This window comes from Aquarana catesbeiana, linkage group LG02, assembly GCF_042186555.1.
Source record: "Aquarana catesbeiana isolate 2022-GZ linkage group LG02, ASM4218655v1, whole genome shotgun sequence".
NCBI classification, from domain to species: domain Eukaryota; kingdom Metazoa; phylum Chordata; class Amphibia; order Anura; family Ranidae; genus Aquarana; species Aquarana catesbeiana.
This window is the reverse complement of record NC_133325.1, coordinates 782,785,026-782,807,312: the sequence shown is the minus strand read 5'-3', so window position 1 is coordinate 782,807,312 and position 22,287 is coordinate 782,785,026.

Sequence of the window (22,287 nt, the reverse complement as noted above, 5' to 3'; positions counted from 1 at the left end):
GTTAAAAACTCTTTTACATGGATTTTATATATATATATATATATATATATATATATATATATATATATACAAAAAACTTTTTATTTAAAAAAACTTTTTAGAAATGAACCATCACCTGCTATAAAATACAAGAGACTGGAAACAATTTTTTATGCATGAGATTTTTGGGATCGTATATTTATTGGATTTAATGCTCAGGGAGCGATTTGTCTTGCATTTCACTTTTTTAAGACTTTTACACAAATAAGTAATTTTATTTCTAGCAGGCGCTTACCGTCACAATATTTTTGAATCTTGGGGTAAGTTACTACCCAATCCAACAATCTGCATAGAATATGGGAGTGGCAAAACAGATATTGCACTGATACTTTTATTCACTTATGTTTTCTTACTAAATACAAACAAAAAAATTTTTTTCCTTGGCGCCATCTTGTCCCAAAACTTTTGAACTTTGGGGTCAATTTCTATTTAGTTAATTGCACAGTTTATAGAATTATTTGTTTCACTTTAGTCAGCACAATTTCACATGGCAGACAATATATTCTCACTGGGGTGACCTAATTTGAATATTTATCAAGCAGTAATTAATACTTCTTGAACCACTGGTGTTTTTATTTTATTTCTTTTTATTTTCTGGTCTTCTCCAATTATAAGGTCTTCTCTATCTTTAGACCGCATTACGGCATTTAGTGATGGAGTTCATATATGTCACAGTCATCTGAATTTAGCGTGCAGTTTATGACATCCGTACTGATAATTAATTAACATAGAGGGCAGCGCCTTTTATATCTCCTTATTATCTATCTAGGTGTATAGTGACACTTGTGCTGGGGGTTATTATGGCATCCACTGACACCAATGCTGGGAGTAATTGTGGCAGTGACACCTATGCTGGGGGTTGTTATGGTGTCCACTGACACTAATACTGGGGGATATTAATGCATCCATTGACACCTCTGCTGGGGGTTTTAGGGGGTCCACTAACACCAATCCTGGGGGTTATGATTGCGAGCACTGAAACCAGTGCTGGGGGTTATTAATGTGTCCATTGACTCCAATGGGGGGGGACACAATTTTGCATTTTCGCCACTGCTTAAAACATTAAACCAAAATTATGAGTTATAGCAAAAAAACAAAGAACTAACAGACATAGGTAGGGTAAAGACTCAGACAAGACACCATTAGGAAAAAGAAAGGAAGTAAGGGGAGGTGGGGGGAAAGGGCTATAGGCCAGCTCAATGTGGATGTCTCTAATAAGTACTCTCTAGCGTCGCAAATTAAGCACTTGAACCCTTCATAGTTGCAGAAGAAAGTCAAAGTCTTTTGACATTTAAGCTATGCTGCATGTCTACACCCAGGTAGGGTCAAAATCCCAGCTTACATTAATCAAGAATCATATACAGTGAGGGATAAAATTATTTGATCCCCCTGCTGATTTTGTACTTTTGCCCACTGGCAAAGAAATGATCAGTCTATAATTTTAATGGTCCGTTTATTTTAACAGCGAGAGACAGAATAACAACAAAACTATTCAAAAAAATGCATTTCAAAAAAGTTTTAAATTGATTTGCATTTTAATGAGCGAAATAAGTATTTTATCTCCTTTCAATCAGCAAGATTTCTGGCTCCCACGTGTCTTCTATACAGGTAACAAGCTGAGATTAGGAGCACTCTCTTAAAGAGAGTGCTCCTAACCTTAGCTTGTTACCTGTATAAAAGACACCTGTCCACAATCAGATTCCAATCTCTCCACCATGGCCAAGACCAAAGAGCTGTCCAAGGATGTCAGGAACAAGATTGTAGCCCTACACAAGACTGGAATGGGCTGCAAGACCATCGCTAAGCAGCTTGGTGAGAGAGTGACAACAGTTGGTGCGATTTTTTGCAAATGGAAGAAAAGCAAAATAACTGTCAATCTCCCTCAGTCTGGGGCTCCATGCAAGATCTCACCTTGTGGAGTTTCAATGATCATAAGAACGGTGACGGATCAGCCCAGAACTACACGGTAGAATCTTGTCAATGATCTCAAGGCAGCTGGGACCACCAAGAAAACAATTGGTAACACACTATGCCATGAAGGACTGAAATCCTGCAGCGCCCACAAGGTCCTCCTGCTCAAGAAAGCAGTTTGCTAATAAACATCTGAAAGAGTCAGAGGAGAACTGGGTGAAAGTGTTGTGGTCAGATGAGACCAAAATCAAGCTCTTTGGCATCAACTCAACTCACCATGTTTGGAGGAGGAGGAAAGCTGTCTATGACCCCAAGAACACCATCACCACCATCAAACAGGAAAACCTCACCACATGAAAGGGACGATAGACAAGGCCACGTACCATCAAATCTTGGGTGAGAACCTCCTTCTCTCAGCCAGAGCATTGAAAATGGGTCGTGGATGAGTATTCCAGCATGACAATGACCCAAAGCACAATGCCAAGGCGACAAAGGAGTAGCTCAAGAAGAAACACATTAAGGTCCTAGAGTGGCCTAGCCAGTCTCCAGACCTTAACCCCTTTCGAAAATACGTGGAGGGAGCTGAAGCTTCAAGTTACCAAACATCAGCCTCAATACCGTAATGACTTGAAGAGGATCTGCAAAGAGGACTGGGACAAAATTCCCTCTTGAGATGTGTGCAAACCTGGTGGCCAACTACAAGAAACATCTGATAAAAACATCTCGCAAATGTACTAAATCAGCAGGGGATCAAATACTTTTTCCCCCCACTGTAAGATAAGACATAAATGGAAGGAAAAATTTGAATTTGAGCCACCCTGCCTAGATGTGGTAGAATCTACTGTAAGAGTCCCTTCCGCTGTACAATACCTCCTTGAGGTGAATAAGGTTCACTTTTCACAGTTATTTAGAAAGTGTAGGGAGTTGCCTCGGTCTCCAATGTTTCAGTAGAAGGCTCTTTGCTATGTTAAGAAGATGAGAGACAACTGGGTGTTAGTAGATACTAACAGATAAAGGAGTTCTGAGGAAGAGGCAAGGTCAAGAGTCTTAATGTTTTCAAACCACCACTAATAATGTGAGTCAGAGGAAGACTCTCATTTCAATATCTCTGTATAAATGGGCAATCCCACCAAGTGTAAGCAAGTGTTCCCACTGAGCTACAACCTCTTCAGCTTTTGGGAGAGACAGTAGTGGACTCTGGGAGGAATGTAGTGCCATCTCAAGTTTTTTTGATTTCTGTGATCCCCCCCCGAAAAGATTCACCCTCTCTCGTTCTGTTGACCATTGTCATTGGGATTGAAAGTGAGAGAATGTCTTGAGTTGTCCCCAGGGCAGACTAGACAGAAAATCTTCCAATGATGGCACCTGTTCTAGTGCCCACTGGGAAATTCCATCAAATGCTTAGCTTGAATTGCCCAGGTTTGCTTCAGCTTCACTTTAAACCTCCTATAATAATGTTTTCTTGTCGTTATTCTTCACCGCTCTTTGCTGTTTCGCTCTGGGATCCTATTATTCTAGCAGTGGCATATGGAACGTGTAAGGAAGACATTGAAAGACGTAATTGAATTAAATAATCAGAAATTCAGTGAAGGAAAAAACCTGGCAGCATCCTTCTGGGAGAATATTGGAAATAAATAAATCATTGAGATAGCACCTTGCCTTAAATACCAGCTTTTGCATATTTCCAATTTACTGGGAACCATCAAGAGCCCCAGAAAAGGTAAGCTTTCTGAAGGCAATTAGACCTCCATAATCTTTATAATTTAGATTACAAAAATATGCAGGGAGTACCTTCCATTATTGGTATGCTCAGACAATTGCTTGAGCATAGCTTCACCTTGATAGGGAGTATGGAATATTACTGGAAGTATTGGATGCCAAGGGAGTGCAAAATCTGGTGCAGCTCTGCATAGATACCAATCAGCTTCCAGGTTTTTTTTTTTTTTGTCAAAGCTTAATAGAACAAGCCGAAGTTAGAAGCTTATTAGCTGCCATGCACAGCTGCAGCAGACTGTGCACTCTCCAGTTTTAGTAGATCAACCCCTAAGTATCTCATGTATAAGGTCTCTATGTGCCCCGCTCACTTTTATGAGCCTCCTGAGCAAGGTCTGTCTGTGAGGGTTCTTATTTTTCCAGGTCATGGTGGGGTTGATTTACTGAAACTGGAGAGTGCAAAATCTGGTGCAGCTGTGCATAGTAGCCAACAGGGGCGGACTGACAACTCATGGGGCCCCCGGGCAATAGGAGAGTATGGGGCCCTCGGGCAATAGGAGAAGATTATGGGGCCCTCGGGCAATAGGAGAAGATTATGGGGCCCCCGGGCAATAGGAGAAGATTATGGGGCCCCCAGGCAATAGGAGATTATGGGGACCTCAGGCAATAGATTATGGGGCCACACAGTATACACACACATACAGTATACATACACAGACACACAATATACACACACAGTATACACACACAGAATACGCATACACACACTGAAAAGGTACTGGAGAGGTGGGGCAGCTATAATTTTGGGATTTTTAAAAAAAACAGGCTGGCAACCCTGATGGGGCCCCTTAGTGGCATGGGGCCCTTGGGCAGTGCCCGAGTGCCCGAATGGTCAGTCCGCCCCTGGTAGCCAATCAGTTTCTAACTTCAGCTTGTTCAATTAAAGTGATTGTAAAGGTTCGTTTTAAAAAATAAATAAAAAAATAACAACAAACATGTTCTACTGACCTCCTTTGTGCAGTTGGTTTTGCCCTGATCCTCCTCTTCTCGGGTCCCTCTTTGCTGTTCCTGGCCCCTCCCGTCTATCGAGTGAGCCCACAGTCAGCAGCTTTCTATGGGGGGCACTGGAGCCGAATCACAGCTCTGTGTGTCCATTCAGACACGGAGCTCCTGACCCGACGCCGCCCCCTCTCTCCCCTGATTAGCTGACTGATTTTGACTGACAGCTGCGGTAGCCAATGGTGCTGCTGCTGTGTCTCAGCCAATAAGGAGGAGTGTCCCGGATGGTTTAGACATTTGTGCGCATCGCTGGAGAGAGATGGGGCTCAGGTAAGTAATTAGGGGGGTGCTGGGGTGGCTGCTACACACAAAACGTTTTTTTATCTTAATGCATAGAATGCATTAAGATAAAAAAAAAAAAAAACTTTCTTCCTTTACAACTTCCACTTACCAACCGGCCCATAGCCAAATGACGGCTGCAGGGCGGTTGGATAACTCTGGGAGGACGTCATATGACGTTCTCCCGGAATTCCCCTCTCGCACGCCCCCTGGGGCGCGCACCCGAACACATCCGTGACCGGACCCGGCGCATCACGGATCCCGGTAAATGGCCGCTGATCGCGGCCGTTTACCATGTGATCGGGCCGTCAAATGACGGCGCGATCACATGTAAACAGACCGGCGTCATCTGATGACGCCGGTTCCTCTCCTCCCCTCCTGTGTACCGATCGGTACACAGTGAGCAGGGAGGGGGATGGATGGATGTCTGCAGCGCTGTGGGCTGGATGTGTAGTGCCCACAGCGCTGCACAGAGACATCCAGCCATCCATCCATCCATGCTCAGCCATCCCTCACTACTCTGCAATGCTGTGCAATACTCTGCAATACCCCCACAATACTCTGCAATACCCCCACAATACTCTGCAATGCTGTGCAATACTCTGCAATACCCCCACAATACTCTGCAATGCTGTGCAATACTCTGCAATGCCCCCACAATACTCTGCAATGCTGTGCAATACTCTGCAATACCCCCACAATACTCTGCAATACCCCCACAATACTCTGCAATGCTGTGCAATACTCTGCAATGCCCCCACAATACTCTGCAATGCTGTGCAATACTCTGCAATGCTGTGCAATACTCTCCAATGCTGTGCAATACTCTGCAATGCCCCCGCCATACTCTGCAATGCCCCCGCCATACTCTGCCATGCCCCCGCCATACTCTGCCATGCCCCCGCCATACTCTGCCATGCCCCCGCCATACTCCGCAATACCCCGCCATACTCCGCAATACCCCGCCATACTCCGCCATACTCCGCCATACCCCGCCATACTCCGCCATACCCCGCCATACTCCGCCATACTCCGCCATACCCCGCCATACTCCGCAATACCCCGCCATACTCCGCCATACCCCGCCATACTCCGCCATACTCCGCCATACCCCGCCATACCCCGCCATACTCCGCCATACCCCACAATACCCCGCCATACTCCGCAATACCCCGCCATACCCTGCCATGCTGAGCCATGCTCAGCTGTACTCGCCCTCTGTATGTGGCCAGGCTGTGGAAGTCTCACACATGTGGTATCGCCGTACTCAGGAGGAGTAGGAGAATCTATTTTGGGGTGTCATTTTTGGCATGTACATGTTATGTGGTAGAAATATTGTATAAATGGACAACTTTGTGTTAAAAAAAAAAAGCGTTTTAACCACTTCCCGCCCGCCGGCCATCATACAACGTCCTTGACTTTGTGCGGAGATATCAGAATGATGGGTGCAGCTAAAGGCATCATTCAGATAACCATAGGAATGATCATAGCGGCTGTTCCACTGCTTGATCGTTCTTACGGGAGGCGAGAGGGGATGTCCCCCCCCCCCCACGCTTCTACCGACTCACCGCTACGATCGAAGCCAGGATCGTTTTTTTTTTTTTTTTTTTTATTTCAGGCTTCCCAGCCTAGAGGTGAGATGTGGGGTCTTATTGACCCCATATCTCACTGTAAAGAGGACCTGTCATGCCATATTCCTATTACAAGGATGTTTATATTCCTTGTAATAGGAATAAAAGTGGTAAAAATTTTTTTTTTTTTTGGGAAAAAAGCATCAAACTAAAATAAATAAAGTAAAATGAACAATAAAAAAAAAAAAAAAATTTTTTAAAGCGCCCCATCCCGCTGAGCTTGCATGCAGAAGCGAACACATACGTAAGTCCCGCCCACATATGAAAACGGTGTTCAAACCACACATGTGAGGTATCGCTGCGATCGGTAGAGCGAGAGCAATAATTTTGGCCCTAGACCTCCTCTGTAACTCAAAACATGTAACCAGTAAAAAATTTTAAAGCGTCGCCTATGGGGATTTTTGAGTAGCAAAGTTTGGCGCCATTCCACAAGCGCGTGCAATTTTGAAAGGTGACATGTTGGGTATCTATTTACTCGGCGTAACTTCATCTTTCACATTATGCAAAAACATTAGGCTAACTTTACTGTTTTGGTTTTTTAAAGCACAAAACAGTTTTTTTTCCAAAAAAACGCGTTTAAAAAATTGCTGCGCAAATACCGTGCGAGATAAAAAGTTGCAGCGACCACCATTGTATTCTCTAGGGTCTTTGCTAAAAAAAATATATAATGTTTTGGGGTTCTATGTAATTTTCTAGCTAATAAATGATGATTTTTACATGTAGGAGAGAAATGTCAGAATTGGCCTGGGTGCTCCAGAACGCCTGAAGGTGCTCCCCTGCATGTTGGGCCTCTGTATGTGGCCACGCTGTGTAAAAGTCTCACACATGGGGTATCGCCGTACTCGGGAGTAATAGCAAAATGTGTTTTGGGGTGTAATTTGTGCTATGCATATGCGGTGTGTGAGAAATAACCTGCTAATATGACAATTTTGTGGGAAAAAAAAAAGTAAAAAAAAAAACCTTGATTTTGCAAAGAATTGTGGGAAAAAATGACAACTTCAAAAAACTCACCATGCATCTTTCTAAATACCTTGGAATGTCTTCTTTCCAAAAAGGGGTCATTTGGGGGGTATTTGTACTTTTCTGGAATGTTAGGGTCTCAAGAAATTAGATAGGCCGTCAGTACTTCAGGTGTGATCAATTTTCAGATATTCGCACCATAGCTTTTGGACTCTATAACTTTCACAAAGACCAAATAATATCCACCGATTTGGGTTAATTTTACCAAAGATATGTAGCGGTATCAATTTTGGCCAAAATATATGAAGAAAAATTACTAATTTGCAAAATATTATAACAGAAATGAAGAAAAATTTATTTTTTTACAGATTTTTCGGTCTTTTTTCTTTTACGGCGCAAAAAATAAAGAACCCAGCGGTGATTAAATACCACCAAAAGAAAGCTCCATTTGTGTGAAAAAAAGGACAAAAATGTCATATAGATACAGTGTTGCATGACTGAGTAATTGTCATTCAAAATGTGAGAGCACCAAAAGCTGAAAATTGGTCTGGTTAGGAAGGGGGTTTAAGTGCCCAGTGGTCAAGTGGTTAAGCTTTGACAAAAAAACCTGGAAACTGATTGGTTTCTACTCAGAGCTGCACCAGATTTGGCACTTTCCAGTTGTAGTAAATCAACCCCAGTATATCTAGTAGTAGTTAGTCACATTCAACTAGACTTTTTCCATAAAGTTGAATATGTTTTACAAACTATCCAAGCAGCTTCCACAGGGTGGAGAACATACCCAGCATTTATATCCACAGAGGTAACCTTCATCCAGGTACCATGGAATATGTCAAGGCAGATGTAGAATGGGAAATAGAATGGGAGGGGAGGTATAAAATTTTGTGGTACCACCTTGTTCTAATTGCACATTCCCATGCCTTAGGTTCATTACATCTGGAAAGGTGGTAATAATTTGAGTTACTCAATGGCACCAAGGGACAAGATGTAATTATCAGTGGTCTCTCTGCAAAGGTCTGGGATACTCCTTGTGTGTCAATGCCAGTGCATCTGAATCAGCAGAGCTCCCAGATTTGAGAGCTTCAGCTCTGACAGACATGGGGTGTCTCAGTTCTCTGCATAGAGATCACTGCTCTTAGAGTCAAACAATCCTTTGCAGACTACTGGCAGGGGGTAGGCTGTTTGAGCGTAGCTGGGGCTGTTTCTTTAACAAAAATAAACAGTAATGCCGCATACACACGACCAGACTTTTCAGCATCAAAGGTCCGACAGTCTTTCCGACGGACTTTCGACGGAGTTACGACGGACTTTCAAACGGCCGGACTTGGTCACACACGAACGGACCAAAGTCCGTTCGAAAGTCAGTTTTTTTGAAGGGACTAGAATAAGGAAGTTCATAGCCAGTAGGCAATAGCTGCCCTTGCCTCCTTTTTTGTCCTTCGGACTAGCATACAAACAGATTTTTCAACTGGACTCGAGTCAGTCGGAAAGATTTGAAACATGTTCCAAATCTAAAGTCCGTCTGATTTTCAACAGAAAAAGTCAGCTGAAGGTCCGATGGAGCCCACACACGGTCGGATTGTCCGCCGGAATCGTTCTGTCGGACCAGTCCAGTCGAAAAGTCCAGTCGTGTGGACACGGCATAAGGCTTTGCACCCTAATTTGATTTAAATCATGTGTTAGGAAGGTTCAATGGGGCTTTTAAGAGGTGCTCAACTCTCCAACTTCCTTAAGTTTTTTTCCCACTTACCTGCAATGCTGTGGTGCCCTTCAAAGCTGTTCTGGTGCCACACAGTGAGTCCCATTTCACCATTTTGATCCTCTTCAGCTGGTTACCTATTCCGGGGTGCAGACAGCCCGTTCTGATGACGTGATGAACCCACCCCTTCCCACCTCCTGGCTCACCCTCTGGATCACCTCTGGCCGCTCTCTGTGCCAATCCTGCAGACTCTTAGGACTTGTCACGTAAATATCCTAGGAAGCTGCAGGACCAAGTACTTGTCATTCTGGCTATTTTGGGGAATTAAGTTCTGCTTTAAGTGTAACTATGGGCAAAAAAAATGGCATATATGATACAGTATGTCACTATCAAAAAAATAAAAGATTTATTGAAAGGATCAACAGGTGATTTAACTTACAACAACTGCTGTTTTATTGCTAATAAGAGACTTCATTATATAATTAGATGTCATTTCTGTACATAGTTCCACTTTAATCATCAAAAAAATAAACTATAGCTCCCTTCCAGTATGGAGAACTGAAGGCCTTCTGGACACCTTGCAAAGCACATATCTCCCTGAAGGAGAATGGAAAATGGAATCTCTTCTTTAAATCCGAACTGAGGCATTTATGATTTATATTTTGGTTTTATTTCACTTAAAGAGGAAAAGCGTCGATTATAAGGCAGCTGGAAAGAGGAAATCTAAACACATCGCAGGCACCAGGTAACATGTAGTCCAGGACGCCTTATTATCCGCACAGTCTTTGTATCTGGTACACCTTCCCTGCTTCGCCCGGAGGACCTGGGGAAATCACTGAGACCCCGAACAAGCCAAATGCCAACAATACAAGGCGAGCTGCATCCAGAAAGTTGACACTAATGAATGAAAAAAGCCAGCGAAGAGTGTAAAATGCATCTCAGAGTATAAGCTGAGAAACAACAGACCTGAAGATTAGTCGCTCTTAAAGGGAAACTATAAATGTGTTTTGTGAATACATATTTCAAGTTATTTATGATAAAGTTTATCTAAAAATAATTTTTGATGCTACTGTTGCATGCATCTTTTTGATTGTAGCTCATAGATTGCTAACTTTCAGGTCTCAGGGAATCCCCACTAACAACTACAATATCTACAGCTCATGGAACATTCACAAGAACAGTAGGTTGAAATATAAAAATAAAAAAGAATAAGAATGCGGAATACATTACAGACTCCTTAAACTCTGTACAACAATTATTTTCAGTAATAATAATGGTTTTAAATACACAGTAAGAATGCATGGTTGTTCAGTGAAGTGCTCCTTTACGTGGGTGGTCATTGGAGTTAGGCCCTCTTATACTGGTGGTCAGTGGTTCAAATTTCAGCCTACATTCGTAGTCACCGGGTGAAGGTTTATCTAACACCGGTGGTCAGTGGCAAAAGTGTCCTATTGCATTGAGGTCAGTTGGAAGAATGCTTCTTACTTTGGTGGTCAATGGGAAAAAAAAAAACTCACTTTGGTGGTCAGTGGGAAAAATTAACCTAACATAGGTGCTCAGTGGGAAGAATGCCCTTGCATTGGGGGTAACGGTAATAATGGTCCTTTTATTGGGTATCTTTTTAGGAGCAATGCTCCTTACATTGGTGGTCAATGAAAAAAAAAAGACCGTTATTTTTATGGTCAGTGGGAAAAATGCCCCTTATATTGGCACTCAGTGGGAAGAATACCTTTACATTGGGGATCGGTGGGAACAATGCTTCTTACTTTGGTGGTCAGTGGGAAAAATGCCCTTTACCTAGGTGCTCAGTGGGAAGAGTACCCTTGCATTGGGGGTAATGGGAATAATGCTCCTTTCTTTGGGTATCTTTAGGAGGAATGCTCCTTACATTGGTGATCAATGAAGAAAAAAAAGACCCTTATTTTTGTGGTCCGTGCCCCTTACATTGGCACTCGGTGGGAAGAATACCCTTACATTGGGGGTTGGTGGGAATAATGCTTCTTACTTTGGTGGTCTTTGGGAGGAATGCTCCTTACATTGATGGTCGACAGGAAAAAAGTCCCTTACTTTGGTGGTCAGTGGGAAAAATGCTCCTTACATTGGCGCTAAGTGGAAATATCACCCTTACATTGGTGCTCAGTGGGAAAAATACTCTTTACATTGGTTTTCAGTGGGAAGAAAGCTCTTTGGATTGGTGGTCAAAGGAAAAAAAAGATCCTTAAATTGGTGGATAGTTGGAAGAATGCTCTTACATTGGTTTTCAGTGGTAAGAAGGCTCTTTACATTAGTGGTCAATGGAAAAAAAAATGTTCCTTACCTTGGTGGACAGCTGGAAGAATGCTCCTTACATTGGTGGTCAGTGGAATGAATGACCCCCTTACAGGTGGTAGCTAAAAAAAACTTTATAGTTATAAGAGACCAGTGGTTGATTCTGCCTTCCAAACTCCACCTACAATTATCTTTGTATGGACTCACTCTTTAAAAAGGTCAATAAACACAAAAGTCAAGCTCTAGTTAAAGGTAGAGCCCGGCTTCCTATATCTCTCAGATGTTCCAACAATGAGACCTCCAAGGTATAATTCCAGACTCTTTTTGAGTTCCAGCTCTTCCTTTACCATATTTCATAACAAGAGGCCAGTGGTTGATTCTGCCTACCAGACTCCACCTACAGTTATCTGCTTTGTATGGACTCACTCTTTAAAAAAGTCAATCAACACAAAAGTCAATCTCTAGTTGAAGGTAGAGCCCGACTTCCTATATCCCTAAGACGGTCCAACAATGAGACCTCCCAGCTATAATTGCAGAATTTTTGTTTTCCAGCTCTTCCTGTACCATATTGCATAACAAGAGGCCAGTGGTTGATTCTGCCTACCAGACTCCGTCTACAGGTATCTGCTATTTTGTGTACTTACACTTTAAAAAGGTCAATCAACACAAAAGTCAAACTCTAGTTAAAGGTAGAGCCTGGATTCCTATATCTCTTAGATGTTCCAACAATAAGACCTCCAAGGTATAATTCCAGACTCTTTTTCAGTTCCAGCTCTTCCATTACCATATTCCGTAACAAGAGGCCAGTGGTTGATTCTGCCTACCAGACTCCACCTACAGTTATCTGCTATGTATGGACTCACTCTTTAAAAAGGTGAATCAACACAAAAGTGAGGCTCTAGTTGAAGGCAGAGCCCGGCTTCCTATATCTCTTAGGTCTCATTGTTGGAAGATCTCTTCCTCCAACAATGAGACCTCCCAACTATAATTCCAGACTCTTTATATGTTCCAGCTCCTCCTATGCAATAATTTATAACATAAATAACAACAGGGCTGGTGGGAGCCCCTCATAATGGGCATGGCAGCTGTACAGACCCAGAAACTCATCAAAAGAAGTTTGAACCACTGACCACCAGAAGACAAAAGAAACTGTCATGTGGTTTATCTCTCCAGCATCTGCCAAACACTGAAATATCAGTTTTGGGTGGACTGACCCATTTAATCTTAAAACCCCAGAGCATGATGGGAGCTGCAACTCCTTGTTATCTAATGTCATTTATCATGCCGTGCGCTTTATCTTCCCTTCAAGAGATCTAAAGCTTGATACGATGTAATTGTAGGAAATCTGTGGATGAAATATCTGATACCAAAGCATTACAGATGTTTGTGAGTGTTCCAATCACAGGGACGGAGGCAATGGCAGGCAGCTAACAAGCAGAGGCAGCCTTGTCTGAAGTATGACATTCATTTGACTGATGAAATAGTATTAAAGGGATAAAATGACACACTTGTGACTTACAAATGCCCCGCGGTGCCTGCCTAGAACTGTGAAACAATCCCATTCACAGCATCAATCGAATCCCTTGAGGATTAATCCTAGGTTTAACATGCTAACCATCACAGACAATAGAAGGAATCTGATGCATTTCAAGAGTTGTTTAAGAACATTCAGATAGGGGAACCTTTAGATATGCTGCACAATGCTAAACAAATTGCTGAGTTCTGCCAGCTTCTATCTGCTTTTTTGAAATCCGCCGGCCTTAGATCACTGCTAGAATATTTCAAACTCTTTGAATCCTCTATTTTCTCTTACTTTATAGGAAACTAGATTGGGGGTCATTAATATTATTTTTTCAATTGGAATTTTTTTTTTATGAGGTACTAAACCTTAATTTGCAAATAATATTTCTACAGGGTGCATCTATGATATGAGTGTCACACAGCATATTGGATTTTCTAAAGCAATTGCTTTAGAAAATTGCTTGCTTTGCTTGCTTTAGAAAATTGCTTGCTTTCAGACTGTCTCTCTCTAACTGAAAGTCATAAAAAAGCTGCACAGAGCTGGCAGGGAGAGGGGACAGAGGGGATTTAGTCACTCATTAGAACTCCTTTCCTTTGTATTTTTTTCCACAGTTGTTTTATATATAAACAGTATATATACTGTGTGTATATATATATATATATATATATATATACACACACACACACACACACACACACACACACACATATTTATATATATATATATACACACCATTCCATTGAGTAACCACACTCCCAAATTTTTGAGAGTGCAGCGACTAATTGAAATTGTATAGCAGTGGCAGACCTGTTCCCAGCACCCAATACACAGGATGTGCAGTCCACCTTTTTTTACATATATGCATATACACTATATTGTCAAAAGTATTGGGACACCTGCCTTTACACGGACATGAACTTTAATGGCAACCCAGTCTTAGTCCGTAGGGTTCAATATTGAGTTGGCCCACCCTTTGCAGCTATAACAGCTTCAACTCTTCTGGGAAGGCCGTCCACAAGGTTTAGGAGTGTGTCTATGGGAATGTATGACCATTCTTCCAAAAGAGCACCTGTGAGGCCTGGCTCGCAGTCTCTGCTCTAATTCATCCCAAAGGTGTTCTATCGGGTTGAGGTCAGGACTCTGTGCAGACCAACTCGCTCATCCAGGTCTTTATGGACCTTGCTTTGTGCACTGGTGCACAGTCATGTTGAAACAGGAAGAGGCCATCCCCAAACTGTTCTCACGAAGTTGGGAACATGAAATTGTCCAAAATGTCTTGGTATGATGACGCTTTAAGAGTTCCCTTCGGTGGAACTAAGGGGCCAAGCCCAACCCCTGAAAGACAACCCCACACCATAATCCCCCCTCCACCAAATGATTTGGACCAGTGCACAAAGCAAGGTCCTTAAAGAATGCTCCTTACATTGGTGGTCAGTTGTATGAACGGCCCCCTTATAGGTAGCTAAAAAAAACATTACTGATTGTTGTCAGTGGTTACATATCTGAGAGGCAGACATTGCCCATTGCTCAGGAAACCCTTGGCAACCTATAGAAGCACCCTAGGATTCCACAGAACCCTGGTTGAGCAAGGCTGCTCTGGTGGCTTTACTCATTTAGAATGGATCCCTCTGAAGCACTCCTAAATGCTGAGATGAGATCGATCAGCTGCACAGTACTGGTGTAATGGTGTTCCTGACATACATTAAGAGCACACTTTTGCATTTTATCACATCTCAAGGTATGTAAATAGGTTAACCATTGTTATTTGATGGATATAGTTCACATGTATGTGTTGCTTCATGGGGCTCATAGAAGAAACACCAAGGTGCGGACCCAGTCTAGAAGAGAGAAAGCAGTAAGGCCTGGGCCAGGGTCATACTTCTTTACTTCCCTACGCCAACTGTCTCATTTCTCCCATCTCTTACACCAATCACTTGCTAGCCTTAGTACCAAAGATGTCTTGAATAAGACACAGTTGTTGAATAGGCATTGAATAGCACTACTATAAAGCCTAGGAAGAACCCACTAAGATTGGATAACCACCACCACAGAGGTCACATGTGGATTTAAAAACAGTTGTTTGTATTCTTGGTGCCTATTAAAACTCCCAGGCCACTAATTCACCTACAACTACTGGTAGATAGGGATGTGGCACCTTGAAACTACTTTAGGTCTAATTAAGACTAGCAATTTTTTTTGGGCTATACATAGACTTCAGCTTTTCCTGGAGGAGCCCAAGGCATTCCCAGACTACATGGCAGATTCTTTCCTTGTCATATAGATTGGGTTTGCCCAAGGCATGTTCACAGTCGCCCACGTAACTTGTGGAGAACCTTGCAAGCAGCCACTGGTATACGTCGTTGACTATAAACCCAAAGCTGGCACACAATGACGCAATAAGGGAGATTTACTAAAACTGGTGAACTCAGAATCTGGTACAGCTGTGCATGGTATCCAATCAGCTTCGAACTTCAGCTTGTTCAATTAAGCTTTGGCATTAAAATCTGAAAGCTGATTGGTTTCTATGCAGAGTTGCACCAGATTTTGCACGCTTAACCTTTAGTAAATAAACTTCAATGGCACAAGGCCTTCACCTGAACACTTCTAAAACTGCGACATTCCTCTCCTCAAACCCAACAGTTTTGTAGAAGAACCTAAATTCAAGTTCTTAAACCCATTGTTCTATTGCCGCACCTGCCCCTGTTAGTTAATTCCATTAGTTTAACTCGTTCATTTATTCTTTTATTCTCCTAACTATCATTTCCGAACACAGAGGAGGATTTTTACAATGCAAATGATTTTAAGCATACTGCAAACTATGCATACGTCAAAGTCCTTGTGGATATGCATGAGTGTGCAAAAAAGGAATGGATTGACTGTTTTACCACTCTGGCTTACAAGATTAAATCTGTCACCAAGGTGGAATTCCAGTTTAATTTTGCTCTTCTGTTGCGGTAACAGAGAGGGAAATATGTCAATATATGTGTTGTCCAACAGGGGAATCACCATATAGAGGTGGGGGAGGGGAGGCTCCAGCTCAGCTCAAACCCTCAAAGTAATTAAAGAATTTATCTCCCGGGTGTTGTCTATAAAGACATCCTGGTTATGGTAAGCAAAAGCAAAGTAGCTTATTGGCAGTATGTCTTTTCCCTTGACAGCCTTATTAAAGCCATCATTTCTGCTAGACAGGGGCATGGCGTTCCTGCTCTGGTCATTGCATTAACCTTTGTTACTACAAACACTCTGCGCAGTCGGGGCTCAGTATGAGGCAAGGTGAACCAGAGGACAGTACAGATATATGTAATTAAACAAAATGAGCAGATATGAGCCCAGTCTGAATGGGGGTTGTCTCATGTATGCCATCTCTCTCTACCCCTATTTTGTTTTGCTTTTTTATCTTTCACTCTTTCTTTACCTTCTCTCTACTTTATATCCTTCCCCTATTTTTTTCTCTCCATTTCCATTTTCTTTTCCAGTGTTTTTATTGAAGTTTTTAGGACATGTGAACATCGAAGGAATACAGCAAAATTCCATAAACATGTAACATAATACAACGGGCTTTGTGGGAAAAGTATACTAGTATGTCTTCTAACTTCTCTCGACAAGCCACATCAAAATACGCTATAAAATAACCATCATAAAACAGATTATAGGCTTCCCCATCGCCTCTCCCAAATCAGTATGAGGGGGAGGGGGAGACCATACCAACTTGATAATGAGGCCGAAATCCCCATTCCTTATGCAAACACTAAGGATGAGAAGACTTGTCGATTGAATGAAGCAAACATACCTCATTCGCCACCAGACTTCTCCTATTGTCTATCTCCCTGGTAGTTCAGGGAAAATGAAACAAAATAGATAGCCGGAGGAAGGAAAGGGAGAGGAAAGGAGGAGAAAAGGGTAAGACAGGAATAAGAGTGGATTCCCTAAGTTTGTGCCTGTCTGATGACCAAAATTTTACAAAGGTGCCGACAAGTAGTTAATTCAGGGTTCTCAGATTTTGTCAAATAAGGCTCGTTTGTCAAGTAAGGTTGCCGAGAGGCGTTCGTTAACCATGATCCACGACAGCTTGGTTCTCTCCAAGTCGAAGGGGGTTGTGGAAGACCTCCAGGACCTGGCTATAGCAATCCTAGCTACTGCGTATCCCTAGCTATGAGTTTTCTTGCGTATCCCGGTGTCCCATCAATCGGATGTCCCAGTAACGCTTGCTGTGGTGATTTTAGCAGGTTAACCTGAGTTCATGAATAAATAAAGTTGTAGATATGAATCCAAAATCATTTAACTTTTGGACATGACCACCAAATATGTAGTATTGTTCCCTCCATGCCATCTCCATTCTCCTTCTTTTTCTCTCTCCTTTTTTTACCCCGTCTCTTTTTATCTTACTCTTGTATTTCCTCCATCCCTCTCTCGCCCCACTTTTTAATCTCTCTCCGCCTCTTTTTAAGTCTCTTCTCAACCAACGAGCCATGGTCTGCTGCCGAGCTGTGGCCTCCTTACTCCTAGGCCTCCAGCCAACTTCAGACTCCCTTAACCTCCCACGGTAACTTCTAGCTCCCACAGTGCATCCCAACCTCACACAGTGGCCCACAGTGCTGATAAACCTCCCACAGTGTCTCCCAACTTCACACGGTGGCCCACAGTGCCTCCAAACCTCCCACAGTGCCTCCCATAGTGGCCCACAGTGCCGCTAAACCTCCCACATTGCCTCCCAACCTACCATGGTGGCCCACAGTGACCCCTGAACCTCCCACAGTGCCTCCCAACTTCCCATAGTGGCTCACAGTGCCCCTAAACATCTCAGAGTGCCTTCTAACCTACTATAGTGGCCCACAGTGCCCCTAAACCTCCCACACTGCCTCCCAACTTCCCATAGTGGCCCACAGTGCCCCTAAACCTCCCACAGTGCCTCCCAACCTCCCATAGTGGCCCACAGTGCCCTTAAACCTCCTACAGTGCTCCTATATCCCTTGAGTATCCTCATCCCCCACAGTGCCTCTATCCTTCCACAGCGCTGCTTTGTCCAGTGCAGTACCCTCCAGCCCTCTACAGATCCTCCAGGCCCCCACAGTGCCCCCAACCTTCAACAGTGTTTCATAGTGCACCCTAACTTCCCACAGTCCTCCCAGCCCCTGCAGTGCCCTCTTTTTTTAACAGTGCTCCTGCAAAGCCCCCAGCATTGTGGACAACCCCCTCCAAAGATCTCACTTTCTACAGTTGTCCCTAGTCCCCTCTAGAAACATCATCCCCTACAGGACCACCAAGTCTGCTATAGAGTCACTTAGCCCTCTTCAGGGTCCCAAACACCCCACAGTGACACCCTGCCCCACCCAGAGTCTTCCAGGATATCAGTACATGTTTTGCATCTCCATACTCCTATTTATACTGTTGGGGCATGGAAAGTTTTTGAAGATTTACTGGACCCTGATATCTGAGGGAGGCAACCAATGATCCTGTGGTTGTGTGAGTAATAGACCCTGTTTCTGGAAATTAGTGCAGCTCTGTCCTAGTCCATTGGGAATAAGCCAGTGGCGATCTGTCCATTAGCGGCGCCCGGGCGCTGCCCCCTCTCTCCTTTCCACCCCTATATGCAGTGGAGAGATTCATGCATAGCTACCGCCCCCTATTCATGTGTCCGGCCCCTTTTGGGGCACCGGGCACATGAATTTCAGTGGCCAGGGTTTGTTTTAAAGCACCTGATTAGAGCCATAGGCTCTAATAGGCTTCAAAATCGGGTGGGCTCGGGTCGCAGAGCATGAGCTCCGATCCCACCCAGGTGTGCTGCAACAGCGAATGATCCTATTGGGCGCCTAGCGCCAGGAAGGAGCAGGGAGGAGACGCGCCGCAGAGAGGACTCCAGGAGAGGACACCGGAGCCCGCCATGCTGGAAGATTGCCACAGCAGCTCCGACCGCTGCTCTCACCACCCACATCCATGGTAAGGATGGCGGGTGGTGGAGGGGGGTGTTAGTGACTGGCAGTTGTGCTAGTGCCGATCCACCGGTGGCCGGGGGGGGGGGGTTGTTTGCCGCCCCACCCAAAAAAAAAACCCCACCAGCCACCACTGGAATAAGCCCTAGTCTCCTGCCAGCAACAGATCCTGTGGGACATTTTTGTGTAGCTCAGCAATCTAGAGAAGAGTCCTCAAAGTATTCAGTTCTGGGGTATTCCATGCTTCCTCACCCTATCCAAGTTCCAACAGAACAAAAAAAAAAAAGACACCCCTAGACTGTTTCTTTGAGCCAGTGAAAGAATGAAGAAAGTGTTATGTGTCTGGCTGTGTGTGTCCTGACTGGAGGAATAAGGCCAAATTCACCAGCAGAACTTCCAGGATTGTGCAACATAAAAATGAAAAAAATATTATTTGCACGGAGTTCATTTTGCAAACCTAAACAGATGGCAGATGTACTTCCCAGGGATTGAAAAGTTTACAACACAGATACAAGATAACATTTAAAACTCTAAACAAGTTTTGCACGTTCCGTAGAGATTCCATATTTCTTCGTCCTTGTGGAGTGGGGAAATTTCACTTCTTTTCATATTCTGTCCTCGTTTTTGTGCTGTTTTTTACTGCACATTAGCTGTTTCCAGCTGGCCGCCTAGTAAGCAGAAGAGAGAGAGCTAACTAGGGCGACTTCAGGTCAATTAATCTCTGCCACCCAGAAACTAACCTGCAGAGTGTGTAACCCAACCGTTCGACCTGCTCAGCTGTTCATTAGTCACTTTGTCACCCTGGATATAATGAACCGGCTAAAGAGCTGCCGCTCTGCCCCTCTCCACCCAAAGGCATCATGGGAAACCGAGGTGTGACGGCGAGGCCAATATAAACCCAAACACAGCAGCCGATGCCTATTGGCTGCTAGAATTTGTTCAAAATGAAAGAAAGTAAATGTGATACAAGTGGAATATATAATAGAGGTATGGAAAGAAGATCTGTCTCCATCCAAGAGGTCAACATTACATAAAAAATAAATAAAAATAAATAACTAATGTCTGCCATGACGCAAAGTTCTGATTGGTCACTAATTGTATCTAATTTTCCAATTCTCAGTTTATAATGTGCATCTGCTTCTTATCTCTCCTCCCCCTCCCATAGTATTGAAACCCCTCAGTACAAAATTACCTACACTCACCATTATACGGCCGATTAGGAAAAGACACCGGGTGGTCAATGGCATGGCATAGATCACATCATCACTATTGGAACTGTAGAAATATTTTTGTTTTGTTTTTAAACAATTTATATTATTTTACATTTTTTTTTTATAAAGAATTTATAGCAGTATTGAATATATTCTCAATTTTATTTTATATAATAAAAAATATACACCCAAAAAAAGTATATATATATATATATATATATATATATATATATATATATATATATACATACATATATATATATATATATATATATATATATATATATATATAAAATATACAAAGTATATATACACACAAGTATATACGCTATATAGTAGATATACAGTATATATGAACCAGTGATAGAATGGAGGAAATGCTATGCCTTTGTATTTTGTTATGTATAACATTTTTTTAAAACTACTAAATTAGTGGAAAATGGTTATATTCTCCTATCATTAATTTGTTGGGCAATAAAGCAAAGGGAGATCTGAATCAATTTTCACTTGTTTAAATTATTAATAATAATAATCATTATAATAATAATAATAATAATAATAATAATAATAATATATGTATATATATATTATATACAGTATATATTTACACACAAGTATGTATGATATATGTATATATACATACTATGTACACTATATAGTAGATATACAGTATATATGAGCCAGTGAAAGAATGGAGGAAATGCTATACCTTTGTATTTTGTTATGTATAAAATTTTTTAAAAGTACTAAATTAGTGGAAAATGGTCATATTCTCCTATCATTAAATTGTTGGGCAATAAACCAAAGGGAGATCTGAATCGATTTTCACTTGTTTCAATTATTAATAATAATAATCATAATAATAATAATTAAAAATAAATATATATATATATATATATATATATATATATATATATATATATATATATATATATATATATATATATATATATATATATATATATATATATATATATATATATCATATACAGTGTATATATACACAAGTATATACGCTATATAGTAGATATGCAGTATATATGAGCCAGTGAAAGAATGGAGGAAATGCTATGCCTTTGTATTTTGTTATGTATAACATTTTTAAAAAGTACTAAATTAGTGGAAAATGGTTATATGGCAATGACAATAAACCAAGGGGATATCTGAATCGATTTTCACGTGTTTTAATTATTATTACCAATAATAATAATAAAAAAAACAATATATATATATATATATATATATATATATATATATATATATATATATATATATTTTTTTTTTTTTTATTCAATTTAATTCAATTTAATATACATCTCTTTAATATTGGAAAGTTATAACTATCTTAAATTATTTAGTACAGTTTTTTTTTAATGTTATACTTATTTAAACAAATGTGGTATATATACATATATATATATATATATATATATATATATATATATATATATATATATACATATATACTACATTTGTTTTCAAAAGTATAACATTAAAAAAAACTGTACTAAATAATTTAAGATAGTTATAACTTTCCAATATTAAAGAGATGTATATTAAATTGTTGGGCAATTTATCATTTAGTTAGTTTTTGCATTTTTTAAAGGGAATTTATGACGAATCAGAATATATATGTAAAAAGAGTGCTGCGCTAAAAAATTAAAGTGCATTAGTGCGAATACAAACAAATATCAAAATATACTAATATGCAGACAATCAACTGTATATAAACAATTATAACTGTGAATAAAGTTTGAAGACAAATATGCATAATTACTTCAGAATAAAAAAAAAAAAAAAAACTTAAAAAAAAAATCTAGTTTAAAATACTGTATATAAGCTTAAAATTATAATAAATTTGCCAAAAAAATGTATCTTCCCATACTAGGAATAATATTATCTTAATAAATAGTAGGAAATATTTATCTTCCCATAATAGGCATAATCTTATATATAAAACTGTATAGTTAAACTTTATATAAACAATAATAACTGTGAATAAAGTTTGAAGACACATATGCAAAATTACATCAGAATATAAAAAAAAAAAATTTAAAAAAACTTA